Source organism: Pipistrellus kuhlii, unplaced genomic scaffold (genome assembly GCF_014108245.1).
Source record: "Pipistrellus kuhlii isolate mPipKuh1 unplaced genomic scaffold, mPipKuh1.p scaffold_m20_p_40, whole genome shotgun sequence".
Taxonomy (NCBI): Eukaryota; Metazoa; Chordata; class Mammalia; order Chiroptera; family Vespertilionidae; genus Pipistrellus; species Pipistrellus kuhlii.
The window spans coordinates 586,758-601,445 of NW_023425541.1; the positions used below are offsets into that span (position 1 = coordinate 586,758).

General features: G+C 39.2%; 1 protein-coding gene and 1 pseudogene across 2 annotated transcripts in view; both read right to left on the reverse strand.

Annotated features, from left to right (window-relative positions):
• The window catches only part of OPHN1 (oligophrenin 1), a 333,832-nt gene that overhangs the window by 268,295 nt on the left and 50,849 nt on the right, over positions 1 to 14,688 (reverse strand). The gene's annotated exons all lie outside the window — the stretch shown is intronic.
• LOC118704089 lies at positions 2,619 to 3,511 on the reverse strand (annotated as a pseudogene).

Sequence of the window (14,688 nt, forward strand, 5' to 3'; positions counted from 1 at the left end):
AATATCTTTCTCCCTCTCTTTTTCTCTCCCTCGTCAATTTTTTTAAAATAAAAAACCCAATGTCATTAGTGAAAACCATAACAAAACAAGTTACAATACAACAGAAGGTAGGAAATGAGAAAAATATATATATACATATCAATGAGAAAAAAAATAACATAGCAGAAATAAATCTAACTATATAAAAAGTACAATAAATGTAAACAAATAATGAAAGAAATAAAAGGAAACATTGGTTTTCCTTGAAGAATGGAAAGTTGTATAGGAAGCACAACTAAAACATAAACACTCAGAATGGCTGAATATAATATAATGGAAAATAAATATACTAAGGAAATGCTAACTAAAAAAGACTTAAAAAGCAATATAAATATCAGACAAAAAAGCAAATAAAATCATTAACAAAAGAACTTATATGCATTATACATAGCCCTTGGACAAAGATGATAGTGCAGTGAAGGCCTGGGGTGGAATAGGGGACAGATGGAAGAGGACAAAGGGGGTGGAAATAGGGGATATCTGCAATACTGTAACAATTTTAAAAACCACTGGAATGGCTAAAAGCTTATTTTAATAATAGGTACAATACACCAAGAATATATCTTAAATCTGTATGTATCTAATAGATTGTCCTCAAGTAGATATACAGAATTAAAAGAAATGACAAATTCATAATCATGAGAGAATTTAATAGCACTGATAAAGAAGAAAAAAATTGTCAATATGAGTATAAAAAGTTGATCATAAAGACAAGCAATATCTAATTTTTACAATCTACAGCCCTGTGCCCAACATTCTGGTATTGTGTGTGTCTGTTTTGTTAATCCCCACCCAAGGACATTTTCCCATTGATTTATACATAGAGTGGAGGGGGAGAGACAGAGAGAGAGAAACATTGATATGAGAGAGACACATCAATTTATTTCTTCCCATATGGGGATTGAGCTTGCAACCATGGTAGCTGCCCTTGACCAGAACTGGTCCCTGGATGGACCCTTCAGTCCACAGGCCGATGTTCTCTCCACTGAGCCAAACTGGCTAGGGCCCAACATTCTGTTATTTAGTGCATTTGTAACATTAACAAAAACTAACTACATGACAGACTGCAGAGAAGTTTAAATATCACCATGCAAACTGTCTTATGAAACCATAAAGCAACAAATTCAGAAAGCAATAATAAAGATAGCCAAAACACAAAGAATAATTGGACCTGAAAGATTCACCACTAAATAATTCATAAGTTAAAGAAAAATTCATTTTAAAAATTGAAAATACAATGAATGACAAAAACACAACATATCAAAAGTTATATATGCAGCTAAATTGGTTCTTATGTGACATTTGTACCTTAAATGGATATATTAGAAAACCTCTAAAAAAATAACCAACTTATTTTATTTCATATTCCAGCTTATTGTGATTTCAGTTAATTCATAAATAACTTTAAAAACGTATGAATGAAATGTACCATATTATGCCTGTGTAAAAAGCCATCATGTTTTAATTATGGGCTAAAATGAATAATAGGTAAACTTGTATTCGAAAAATTAAGATTCTAAATAAACTGCTAAGAAATTTCACAATGTCAATGAAAATTTGTCTCTACATATGATCATTAACAGACAAGCAAATGTTATATGGAATGATAAGGCAAAAATAGTAAAACCACACTTTTCCTATAAAAAGTGGCACGTTACCTTTTGTAGGAATAGCTATTATACATGAAGAAAAAAGATGTGACCACTCTATTACACCCCCAGTAATTTAGGGATTCTGGTATTAGAATGATCTAATCATCTTATCCTCCATCATCCTCAGCATCTGGTTTCAGTTTTTCTCCTCAAATACCTTCTTCTTCTATTCTAAATGATAGTTTTGCTGGGTACAGTAGTCTTGGTTGTATTTTCTTGCTTTCCATCACCTTGAATATTTCTTGCCACTCCCTTCTGACCTGCAAAGTTTCTATTGAGAAATCAGCTGAGAGTTGTATGGGTGCTCCCCTGTCTGTAACTAACTGCTTTTCTCTTGCTGCTTTTAAGATTCTCTATTTGTCTTTAACCTTTGGCATTTTAATTATGATGTATCTTGGTGGGGAGCCCTTTGGGTTCATCTTGTTTGGGACTTTCTGAGCTTCCTGGACTTGTAAATTTATTTCTTTCACCAGGTGGAGAAACTTTTCTATCATTTTTTCAAACAGGTTTTCCATTTCTTACTCCCTCTTTTCTCCTTCCGGCACCCCATGATATGAATGTTGGCATGCTTGAAGCTGTCCCAGAGGCTCCTTACACTTTCTTCATATTTTTTATTCTTTTTCTTTTTGCTTTTTTGATTGGGTGTTTTTTGCTTCCTCATATTTCAAATCACTGATTTGATTCTTGGTGTCCTCTACTCTACTCTTCATTCTCTGTAAGTTTTTTTTTTTTTTCATTTCATTTAGTATAGCCTTCATTTCTGATTGTACCTATTTTATGTCCATGAAGTTTCTTGAAGTTCTCATGAAGTTCCTTGAAGTTCTCATTAAGTTCCTTGATTATCTTTAAAACCATTGTTTTGAACTCTGTATCTGGTAGTTTGCTTACTTCCATTTCATTTAGTTCCACTTCTTCTTCTTCTTGACATTCTTCTCCTTTCCCTTCAACAAAGTCTCATCATCTTCTCCATCCTGAATTTCTTCTGTCATTAAGTATGAGAGGTCCACTTCCTCTTCCCCTTCTCCCAATTCTGAGCCTGCTTTTATCTTCATCCTTATCCTCATTTTCTTGCTCCTCCTCTTCCTCATATCCTTCAGGTGGACCAGCTTCAGCTTCCCTTTCATCATCTTCATCTCCATCCTCATTCTGAATTGGTGCTTCTTTATCCTCCTGATCAGATCCATCTAAGTAGGTGATTTGCTGCAGCAGTGTGTTCTCACAGTTAAACAAGTCAAGACTTTACAAATTTTTAAGATTTTGAAAAGCTTCTAGGGCACTGAGATCTTTGAATTTGTTTCCAATCAGATTGAGGTAGGTAAGATTAGGACATTTCTCTGCCAGGACTTCCAATCCTCCAAAAATACTATTGTTACTAAGTTCCAACATTCTAAGTTACTTAAGTTGGGAAGCCAGGCCAGTGAACTTAGTTCCACATTAATCATACTCAGAAAATCTACTTTTTAAAAACTATCATCCAAGCCCTCAATTTCCCCATTGACACAATAGCAATTATCAAGGACTAACTGTGCCACCTCCTCTGGGATTCTGTTCCGTAACTCCAAATTAACCCTCATCTTCATCTCCATGTCCTCCTCCTACTATCCTACTACTCTCCTCTGTTACCATGTCCTGCCTTTCCCACTACCCCAACCCTCAAACTGTAAAAGATTTGTAAATGAATGTAAAGAAATGCAAATATAAATGCCCACCACCAGCCGATAGGTGTGGGGGAAGAAAAAAAGAGAATAGCAAATGGAGTCCAGGGAGTTGGGACTCTAAATTGGCTGCCAACACCTTCTTCTCCACACTTCTCTCACACACACACACACACACACATATACACACACTCTCCATTCCTCAACAGAATTCTTAAGATATAACAATATCAAATGTGAATAATGGTGTGGATAAATGAAGAATCTAATATATTTGTTGTTGGGAACCTAAATAGGCATAACCATTTATAAAGCAATTTGGAAAGATCTGACAATTTTATAAAAATGTTCATTACCTGAGAAACTCTTGCACATATCCCAAGAAGGCATATATGAGGATGTTCATTGGCATATTGCCAGCAATAATGAAAAATTAGAAACAGCCTATATGCCCATTGATAAGGAAATTAATAGATAAGTATGTTGCAAATGGACAAGGATACACACCCAATTCACTCAGGATTGTGATTGCATCTCTTGAGGAATGAAGAGAGGGGTAAAAGCAGACTTCACTATCTCTAATGTTTTATTTAGAGAAAGAAAGCAATGAAGCAAACAACAAAAGGTTCATCTGGGGGAGGGTGTTGGTACAAGAATGTTTATTACCAGGTGTACCATTTAATAATGCAGATTTTTTTTATAGATGGAGTTACACATATGTTGAAATATATGTGATTTGATATGTATGCTATTTTGTTGTATTGACAACAAGCTTCAAAACTTCATATGTCAAATTTTCTGAAGGTATTAACATCAAAGATATTTTCATTCTTAAAAATGTCAAATTTCATGCTAAATATAAGAGCATTTGCAGGAAATGTTTAATTTTTTAAAATTTTGTTTAAGGTATTACAAATAGTAGTACATATGTCTGTTTTTTTCCCACTGACCTCCCCCCAACCTCCCCTAGTCCCCAGCACTTGCCCTCGTCCCCCCTCTCCCCAGTGTCTTGAGTCTATTGGTTCTGCTTATATGCATGCATACAAGTCCTTTGGTTGATCTCTTAACCTCCCCCCCAAACCTCCCCTACCTTCCCGCTGTAGTTTGACAGTCTGTTCGAAGTTCAATGCTTCTTTGTCTGTCTGTTTTTGTTCAACAGTTTGTAATGCTCTTTATTATTCATAAACTAAAAGGGCAGTCAGACATCCCTCTCACAATCCAGGACTGCTGGCACCCAACTGCTCGCCTGCCTGCCTTCCTGATTGCCCCTAACTGCTTCTGCCTGCCAGCCTGATCACCCCCTAACCATTCCCATGCCAGCCTGATTGATGTCTAACTGCTCCTTTGACAGCCTGTTTACCTCCAACTTTCCCTTCATGCCTGGTCACCCCTAACTGCCCTCCCCTGCAGGCCTGGTCCCCCCAACTGCTCTCCCCTGCAGGCCTGGGTCCCACCCAACTTCCCTTATCTTCAGGCCAGGTCACCCCCAACTTCCCTCCTCTGCCAGCCTGGTTACCTCTAACTGCCCTCCTCTGCAGGCTTGATCGCTCCCAAATGCCCTCCCTTACAGGCCTGGTCTTTCCCAATTGCCCTCCCCTGATGGCCATCTTGTGGTGGCCATCTTGTGTCCACATGGGGGCAGGATCTTTGACCACATGGGGGCAGCCATCTTGTGTGTTGGAGTGATGGTCAATCTGCATATTACTCTTTTATTAGATAGGATAAATGAGATCATGTGGTATTTATCTTTCACTGACTGGCTTATTTCACTTAGCATGATGCTCTCCAGATCCATCCATGCTGTGGCAAATAGTAAGAATCCCTTCTTTTTTACAGCAGCGAAGTATTCCATTGTGTAGATGTACCAATTTTCTAATCCATTTGTCTGCTGATGGGAATTTAGGAAGTTTTATTTTTTTTTAATATATCTTATTGATTTTTCACAGAGAGGAAGAGAGGGATAGAGAGTTAGAAACATCAATAAGAGAGAATCATTGATCAGCTGCCTCTTGCACACCTCCTATTGGGGATGTGCCCACAACCGAGGTACATGCCCTTGACTGGAATTGAACCTGGGACCTTTCAGTCCGCAGGCCAATGCTCTATCCACTGAGCCAAACTGGTTTTGGCAGAATTTAGGAAGTTTTAATTCATTACTTTATTTTGAAGAAAAATGCTTCTGAATGTTATCATATACTTTGGGACGTTATGGTGAACATGCTCCATCTCAGGATACTTGTGAACGCTGGTTTAAATGCTTTAAAAGTAGCCAAAACCGGTTTGGCTCAGTCGATAGAGCATCCATCTGGAGACTGAAAGGTCCCAGGTTCGATTCCGGTTAAGGGCATGTACCTTGGTTGTGGGCACATCCCCAGTAGAGGATGTGCAAGAGGCAGCTGATCGATGACTCTCTCTCATCGATGTTTCTAACTCTCTATCCCTCTCTCTTCCTCTCTGTAAAAAATCAATAAAAATATATATTTAAATGCTTTAAAAGTGATTTAGATGTGAAAGACAAAGAAAGTCCAGGTCAACGGAAAAAAATTGAAGATCAACAGCATTATTGGATGAAGATGTGTGTCAAACTCAAAAACAACTTGCAGAAATATTAAACATTGCTCACCAATCAATTTCCAATCATTTACAAGCAATGGGAAAGATCTTAAAGGAAGGGAAATGGGTACCACAGCAACTGAACGAAAGACAAATGGAAAACCTAAAAGTCATCAGTAATATGTTGCTTCAACTAAATGAAAGAAAGTCTTTTTTTGCATTGAATTATGACTGGTGATGAAAAGTTGATTTATTTTGAGAATCCCAAATGCACAAAATCACGTGTTGATCCAGGTCAACCATCAACATCAACTGCAAGGCCAAATCGCTTCAGAAAGAAGACAATGCTCTGCATTTAGTGGGATCAGGAAGGTGTGGTGTATTATGTGCTTCTAAAACCAGGTGAAACCATTAACACTAATTGCTACCAACAACAAATAATTAATTTGAACCACTCTTTGATCGTAAAACCAGAATAGGCCAGAAGACACGGCAAAGTAATTTTGCTTCATGATACCACACCATCACACACTTCAAAACCAGTTAAAGACATGTTAAAAGATCTTGCCTGGGAAGTATTAGCCTACCCGCCATATTCACCAGACCTTGCTCATTCAGATTACCACTTGTTCAGATGGATGGCACACGCACTTTCTGAGCAGCACTTCAAAATGTACAAAGAAGTGGAAAATTTGGTCTCTGAACGGTCTGCTTCAAAACAAAAAAAGTTCTATTGGGAAGGTATCCAAAAATTCGCCGAAAGATGGGGGAATGTGTAGCTAGCGATGGACATTACTTTGAATAAAGCACTTTTGATGTTAAAATTATCGTGTTTTCTTTTATTACAAAATCCGCATTATTAACTGGTACACCTGGTACATGACCATCTGTACTTTTAATTTTGCATTAATAATAAATAATTGGCTTTGCCCTGTATCTCATATCCTCTTTCCAACCACAGATTTTTTTTCACCAAGTTTCCTACATTTTTTAGGAGCAATTGGCATTTCAGTACTCAGTAGCAGCTGTGGTTAAGGACACAGAGATAAAGCCAAAAAAAAAAGTGAAAACCTGGCACCCAAATAGGTGCCTGGTGTTGCCAGTGCTTTTTTGCTTGCTGTGACTTTTGGAAGTAGTATTGAATTCTACCTTTGTGGCCATTTCTTAAATTATCACCAATAAGATAACCTGGCTACAGGTTAGGCAAAGGTTATGTTAGGGTCAGAAATAGAACATTGGGGACTAGCTATAGTTATAAGAAATATTAATCATGCTCTGTTAAATGTGATGGTTTTGTTTGGATTAAAGAAAACACATTTTAACCTGGCTGGGAATTGTAAACCCCAGGGACCTGGGAATCTATTCTCACCTGAGAACTGCCTATTATTATGGAAAAATTATCAACCTTGTTGCCCAAGCAATGGAAACCCCCAGCTCACACTACCTGTAATCTGTGACCATTATACCCATTTTTATTCCTTTTACCTAGTTCCCAATGCCTGTAATACCCTTCTTATACCCATTCTTTTATTTATTTTGCCTACCTCCCCATTTAATCTTTGTCCTGCCCAATATAAGGGGGTGGGGGTACAAAGATGATTTTCATGGATGACATGCTGCTCTCTCATACTGCCGGCATTATTGGAATAAATGCTCATATATGATTCAACCCTGTCTCTGCTTAATTGGCTCAACTAGTGACAGGAAGCCTGGACCCATTGGTTGTAGGGTTAGAGTTATACTGCTTGGGTATTTAATCTGGCCCCTCAGGCTGCAGAGTTTCCAGGGTCCAGCTTAGACTTATTAACATCTGAAAAGCTTGTCTTTTTCAGATTTACTGAGTACCAGGCCCTCCTTGGATTCCCATGGGAAAATTTTAGTTCTCCTTGGCAGAAACTCTACAAAAGACTCGCCTTTGAAAGAACAAAGCAGGAGACTTCTGGGACAAAAAAGAAAGAGGCAAATCCTTATAACCTTCCAACCATTTCTCCCACTCTAATTGGTCATTTGGGAAGGGGGGGGGGGATTTGTTTTTTATCAGAGATTTTTAAGCCTTCAAATCATCAGAAAATAGGCTCCTAGGCAGACCCAAAGACCTACAGGAGGTGAAGCAGATTCTGCTGCCTGGATGCAGAAACAAGAGCAATTGTTCATTGGGGGGAAATTTGTTTCTTAAGCACAGGAAGACAATAGTCTTCAGAGATTGATTCCTCCATTGCTGGCTAGCTTCTTGATCCATTAAAAAACTTACAGAGAAGGGAACCAAAGTGCTGCAAGTTAAAGTTCACATTCTAACCCCTGTTAAGTCACAATCACATTACATATTGGTATAATGGTGGCCAAGAAATGCATGTAATTGTGATATAAAGTGATAATATTCAGCAGTGAGATCGGTACTTCAAAGCATATACACATGTATACACACACACAAACACACACATACAAAAGAAAATACATACAATGTTCACATTCACAGTGAGTACCTCTCTCTGTGAAAATAAGTGTCATTAGAGAGTAAGTCGCTCCCCTGACTTTTAAGAGCCTCTAATCACACTCCTAAGGACCAATATTGACAGGGAAATTTTCTCTAATTCAACTGGCATTTTCTATTCTGGTCCAATACAATCAGTTCTAACCTTATATAAGGCCGCTCTGTCCTGTGCTGATAGTCCAATTGAGAAAGACAACTGTCTTAATACTTCTTAAAAACCATCAGGAAAACAATTCTTATGGTTTTTAACAATCACTAAATTTCAAACCTAACAGCACAACTTAAACTAACAGACTGAAATGGAAAGGCTAATTTAAAGATTTTTTTTTTTTTGGTTGAACTGCTTATTTTAAAATTAAAGGAAGCATTATTTTCCCTATATCACAGAATTAACTGGTGCAGTGTCAGAGCTAAGTGTTAACAAGCATTAGCTAATGATAGGACAAGACCTGATTATATTCTTTGCTAGCTGAGGTGGAAGGGAAACAAAATGCTCTTAGTATTTTAATAAAAATCATTCCTCCCCTAGCTCTCCTATTGGATTATAAAATTTGATATTTCATAAAGTTAAATTTTTACATAGATGAATTTTGAGAAAATTGTTTTTCAATTTGTATGTCAATTTTTACATTCAAATACCATTGGGAATTAATTGGATTGCTAAATAATTCTACCAGTACTTGTAAAGTGGTTAAAAAATAAATGAGATAAAATATACAGAGCTCCTGGTCGAGAACAAATGCTCAATAAATTACAGTTTCCCAAGTTCATAATGATGCCTTACATATGCATCTAGACTTAATTATTTGAAAAGCGGCTTTGACTCTCTGATTAGTCTCATGACTGCATGAGTGAAAGCAAATATTCTTCTCCTTTAAAAAAAAAAAAAAAAAAAAAAAAAAAAAAAAAAAAAAAAAAAAAAAAGGCCGGGACCGGTTTGGCTCAATGGATAGAGCATAGAGCGTTGGCTTGGGGACTGAAGGGACCCAGGTTCGATTCCGGTCAAGGGCATGTACCTTGATTGCGGGCATATCCCCAGTAGGAAGTGTGCAAGAGGCAGATGATCGATGACTCTCTCTCATCGATGTTTCTAACTCTCTCTCTCCCTTCCTCTCTGTACAAAATCAATAAAATATATTTTTTTTAAAAAAAGGTAAAGGGGGCACAGAAGATATAAGTCAGTTGCCCAGCATCACCCCAGAGGTGGCCAAGTCTCAGAAGAAGTCCTTGGATCTCAAAGTATTCTTTCCCTATCCCAGTAGTTCTCAAATTTCAATGCACAACAGAATAAACTGAAGAGACTAAGTTTGTTAAAACAGTCTACTGTGCCCCACTCCCACAGTTTCTGATTCAGTAGATGTGGGATGGTGCCTAAGAATCTGCACTAACATTTTGATAGTTGCTGCCCATTAGGGACCACACTTTGAGAACTAGACGTCTACCATACTCACAAGTTAGGAAGAGGTATTCTAATATATCAATAGTTAAGGATCCCAGGGGTAACAGCTCACTTGCTCAGAGTACCACAGAATGTCAGAGCTGCAGGGGACCCTGGAAATAATCAATCCCAGTAGTTATAGTCCGTTGTTTATTATTTGAATGAAACAATACAATTTTGAAAGTCACCTTTGAGTGGCTCTACCCTCAGAGATGTTGAATTCAACTGCATGAGATGAAAATGAGGTTCTACTGACAGAATCCTTTGATAATAGACTCACAAGAAAAGCTAAAAGACTTCTTCAGGCTAAAAACAACTGAAAACAGAGAATAATTAAAATTCACATTAAAACCTGAGATCTCTTGCAAAATTAGGTATCCTATATAATAAAAGTCTAATTTGAAAATCTACCAAATGGCAGAATAACCAGTTGCTATGACATGCACTGACCACCAGGGCATGGACACCTGACACAGGAAATTTCCCTGGTGGTCAGTGTGCTCCTACAGGAGGAGTGCCACTCAGCCAGAAGCCAGGCTCACAGCTGGCCAATGCAGCGGTGCTGGCAGGAGAGCACTAAGAATGTCAGACTGCTGGCTTAGCCATCAGTTACACATCCCCCAAGGGCTCCTGGATGGCAAGAAAGTTCAGGCCAGACTGAGGGAACCCCCCACCACCAACAACAAGTGAACAAATTTTGTGCTCCGGGCCTCTAGTGTATTTTAAAAGAAAATAAATGTATATTTCCTCTCTTTTCCTCTCTTAACTAACATAAAAAGAAATCGTACAACACAATATTTATATAATTATAGTAGAGGTCTGGTGCAAAAAATTTGTGCATGGGGGGAGGTCACCTCAGCCCAGCCTGCACCCTCTCTAATCTGGAACTCCTAGGGGGATGTCCACTGCCGGTTTAGGCCCAATCCCTCTCACAATCTGGGACCACTGGCTCCTAACTGCCTACCTGCCTGCAAGCCTGATTGGCCCTAACTGCCCCCTATGCTGGCCTGGTCACCCCCAAATACCCCCCCCCCCACTGGGCTGGTCACCCCACACAGCCTGCTGTCCAGTCATTTGGTCGCCCCATGCAGCCTGCTGTTCAGTTGTCCATCTGGTTGTTTCAGTCATGATGGCCCCTGGCTTTTTATATATTAGGATTTGGGGGCCTGTAATATAAGGAAGCATATTTTACATCAATTCACAAAGGAAGAGTTTAGGTAAAAAGCAAAGCCATAAAAAAAGTAAGGAAATGACACAAAACGGTAACTTAAATCACAAAGAGAACCAGAAGATGCACTCAAGAAGGTTAATAAAACAAACTTTATTTTGCCTACTCTTTCTTCTCTCAACTTATTTAAAAGACATAATGTCTGCCGAAGCCGGTTTGGCTCAGTGGTAGAGCGTCGGTCTGCGGACTGAAAGGTCCCAGGTTCGATTCTGGTCAAGGCATGTACATTGGTTGTGGGCACATCCCCGGTGGGGGGTGTGCAAGAGGCAGCTGGTCGATGTTTCTCATTCATCGACGTTTCTAGCTCTCTATCTCTCTCCCTTCCTCTCTGTAAAAAAATAAAAAATAAAATAAAATAAAATAAAATAAATATATATATATATATATATATATATATATATATATATATATATATATATAAAAGACATAATATCTTATAAGGTAACTAGAGGCCCAGTGCATGAAATTTGTGCATGGGTGCAGTCCCTAGGCCTGGCCAGTGATCAAAGTGCAAGCGTCTGGCATGGAAGGGCAGGTCCCAGCTGACTTCTGGGCCCTGGGCAGCACCTCAGTCCTCAGACCTCAGACCCCCACACACAACCTCTGCCTGAGTCACAGTGCCTATGTCCCCATGCATAGATGTGCTGAGATGTTGGGATGCTGCAGTCAGGGTGCAGCGGGGGCCTCTGGGCCACCTAGTGGCCCTGCACAGAAGTCGGGTGAGTAGGGCACTCTCTCCCAGCCAGCCTTGCAGACTGGCTCCTGCACAAATCCATGGGGAGCCCAACCAGTCCCTGAGTTTCTGGCTGCTGCAGCCTGGCTCACCCAGAAGACATCACACTGGTGCAGGGCAGGCTCCTCACAGGCGTCCGTCACCTGAGCATGAGGGCTTCCCTGCATGTGAGTCCTAGCATCCTAGGGGAGGGTAGCAGGGGGGGTGAGAGCAAGCTCAGTGGACACCCCACATTCTCACCGCACCTCCATTGCATCACCCTTGCCCCCAGATAGCCAGCTAGAAGTCGCAGTGCATTGCTGATGCCGCCATGTTCCAGACCACCCCCTGGTGGTCAGTGCACATCATAGCGAGCGGTTGAATTTCGGTTGCACTCCTGGTCAAGGGGGCAATTTGCATACTAAGCTTTTATTATATAGGATTGTTATAACAAAAGTCTTGATTTCTAAATATACAGATGTAATATGTATAACAATAAGAGCAGTAATAGCACTTAATACAAAAGAAAGCAGTAAGTGTGGGATATATGGACAAAAAACAAGATGTATTAGAAAGTAAAAATGGCAGACATATTTCCAACAATATCAATAATTTTAATGTGAATTAATCAAAGATATACACAAGTGGAAGAATATACTGCGTACATGGATTGGTAGAATCAACATCATTAAAATGTCCATACTACCCAAGTAATCTATAAACCCAACATAATCCTTATTAAAATACCAATGGCAGCCAAAACCGATTGGGCTCAGTGGTAGAGCGTCGGTCTGCGGACTGAAAGGTCGCAGGTTCGATTCCGGTCAGGGGCATGTATGTTGGTTGCGGGCACATCCCCGGTAGGGGGTGTGCAAGAGGCAGCTGGTTGGTGTTTCTCTCTCATCGATGTTTCTAGCTCTCTATCTCTCTCCCCTCCTCTCTGTAAAAAAATCAATAAAATATATATATATTTTTTAAATAAATAAATAAAATACCAATGGTATATTTCACAGATCTAGATCAAACTCTCCAAAAATTTATATGAAATCAAAAAAGACCCAAATAGATGCAGCAATATTAAGAAAAATTTTTTAAAAATTGGAGGGATCACAATACCAGATATCAAGTTATAGTGCAAAGTCACTGTACTCAATGAGAGGGCAGGGTGGGGCAAGGATAAACTCCTGACTCCACTGTGGGGCAGGGTGCAGTTATCCTCCATTTTGTGTAACTGGACCCTAGCCCAATCAGGGTCAGCCAAAACAGTGACATCACCACAGGAGTAAAACCCCAGGGCTTGGCGAAATTCGCTCTCTCTTCCGCCATGCTGTCGGCGTGAGTGGGACAGAGCCCATGCTAGCATGGAAAAGGCTCTTCTGTTTATTGCATCGGCTCAGCTCCCTGATGGTCCTTGGGGATCACGAAGTCTGGTAGTAACACTCAAAACAGCCTGGAACTGGCACAACAGGCATATACGCCAATAAAACATAACAGAGAATTGAGATATCAACCCAAGCCATTAAGCTCAATTAATATTTGACAAAGGAGGCAAGAGCATACAACGGAGATAAGACAGTCTCTTCAGTAAATGGTGTTGGGAAGATTGAACAGAAACAAGCAAAAAAAAAATGAAACTAGATCACCAACTTACACCATACACAAAAATAAACTCAAAATGGATAAAGGACTTTAATTAAGTTGGAAAACCATAAAAGTCCTGGAAGAAACCATTGGCAGCAAATTTCAAACATCTGTAATAGCAATATGTTTATGGATACTTATCCTAGGGCAAAAGAAACCATGGACAAAATAAACAAATAGGACTACATCAAACTGAAAAGATTCTGCACAGCGAAATAAATCATCAATAACAAAAAATATCAAGAAAGTCCAGTGGATGGGAGAACATATTTGCCAATAATACATTGATATGGGGTTAATATCCAACATTTACAAGGAACTCATACAACTTAACAAAAGAAAGACAAATAATCCAATTTTAAAATGTGCAAAGGACCTAAATAGACACTTTTTGAAAGGATATTCAGAAAGCCAAGAGACATATTAAAACATGCTCAAAGTCTCTAATCATTGGAGAGATACAAATCAAAACGACAATAAGGTACAATCTCACACCTGTCAGAATGGCTATCATAAACAAATCAACAAATGACAAGTGCTGATGAGAATGTTTAGAAAAAGGAACCCTCGTGCACTACTGGTAGGAATGCAGACTGCTGTAACCACTGTGGAAAACAGAATGGAGTTTCCTCAAAAAATTAAAAATGGAAATCCCATTTGACCTAGTAATCCCACTTCTAGGAATATATCCCAAGAAATCAGACAGACAAATCAGGAAAGATGTATGCACCCCTGTGTTCATAGCAGCACAATTTACAATAGCTTAGATTTGGAAACAGCCTAATTACCCATCAGCTGATGAGTGGATTAAAAATGGTGGTACATCTACAAAATGGAATACTCCCCTGCTGTAAAAAAGGAAGAACCCTTACAATTTGCAGCAGCATGGATGGAGCTGGAGAGCATTATGCTAAGCAACATAAGCCAGTCAGAGAAAGATAAATATCACATGATCTTAGTAATTTGTGGAATACAACAAACAACATAAACTGATGAACAAAAACATCCAGAGACAGAGAAGTATCAAACAGACTGTCAAGCCTTAGAGGAAAGGCGGGGGGGGGGGGGGGGGGGGGTAAGAGCTCATTAAAGGATTTGTATGCATGCATATACGTATTACCAATGAACACAGATACTAGGGGGTTGAGGACATGTGCTGGGGGGTGGGAGTGGCTGGGGAGAGGTGAATGGGAGAAAAAGGAGACAAGTGTAATATTTTTTTTAAAAGATGGCAGAGTAATTAATGCTATTTTCATCTCCCCATAGGAACACATCAAAA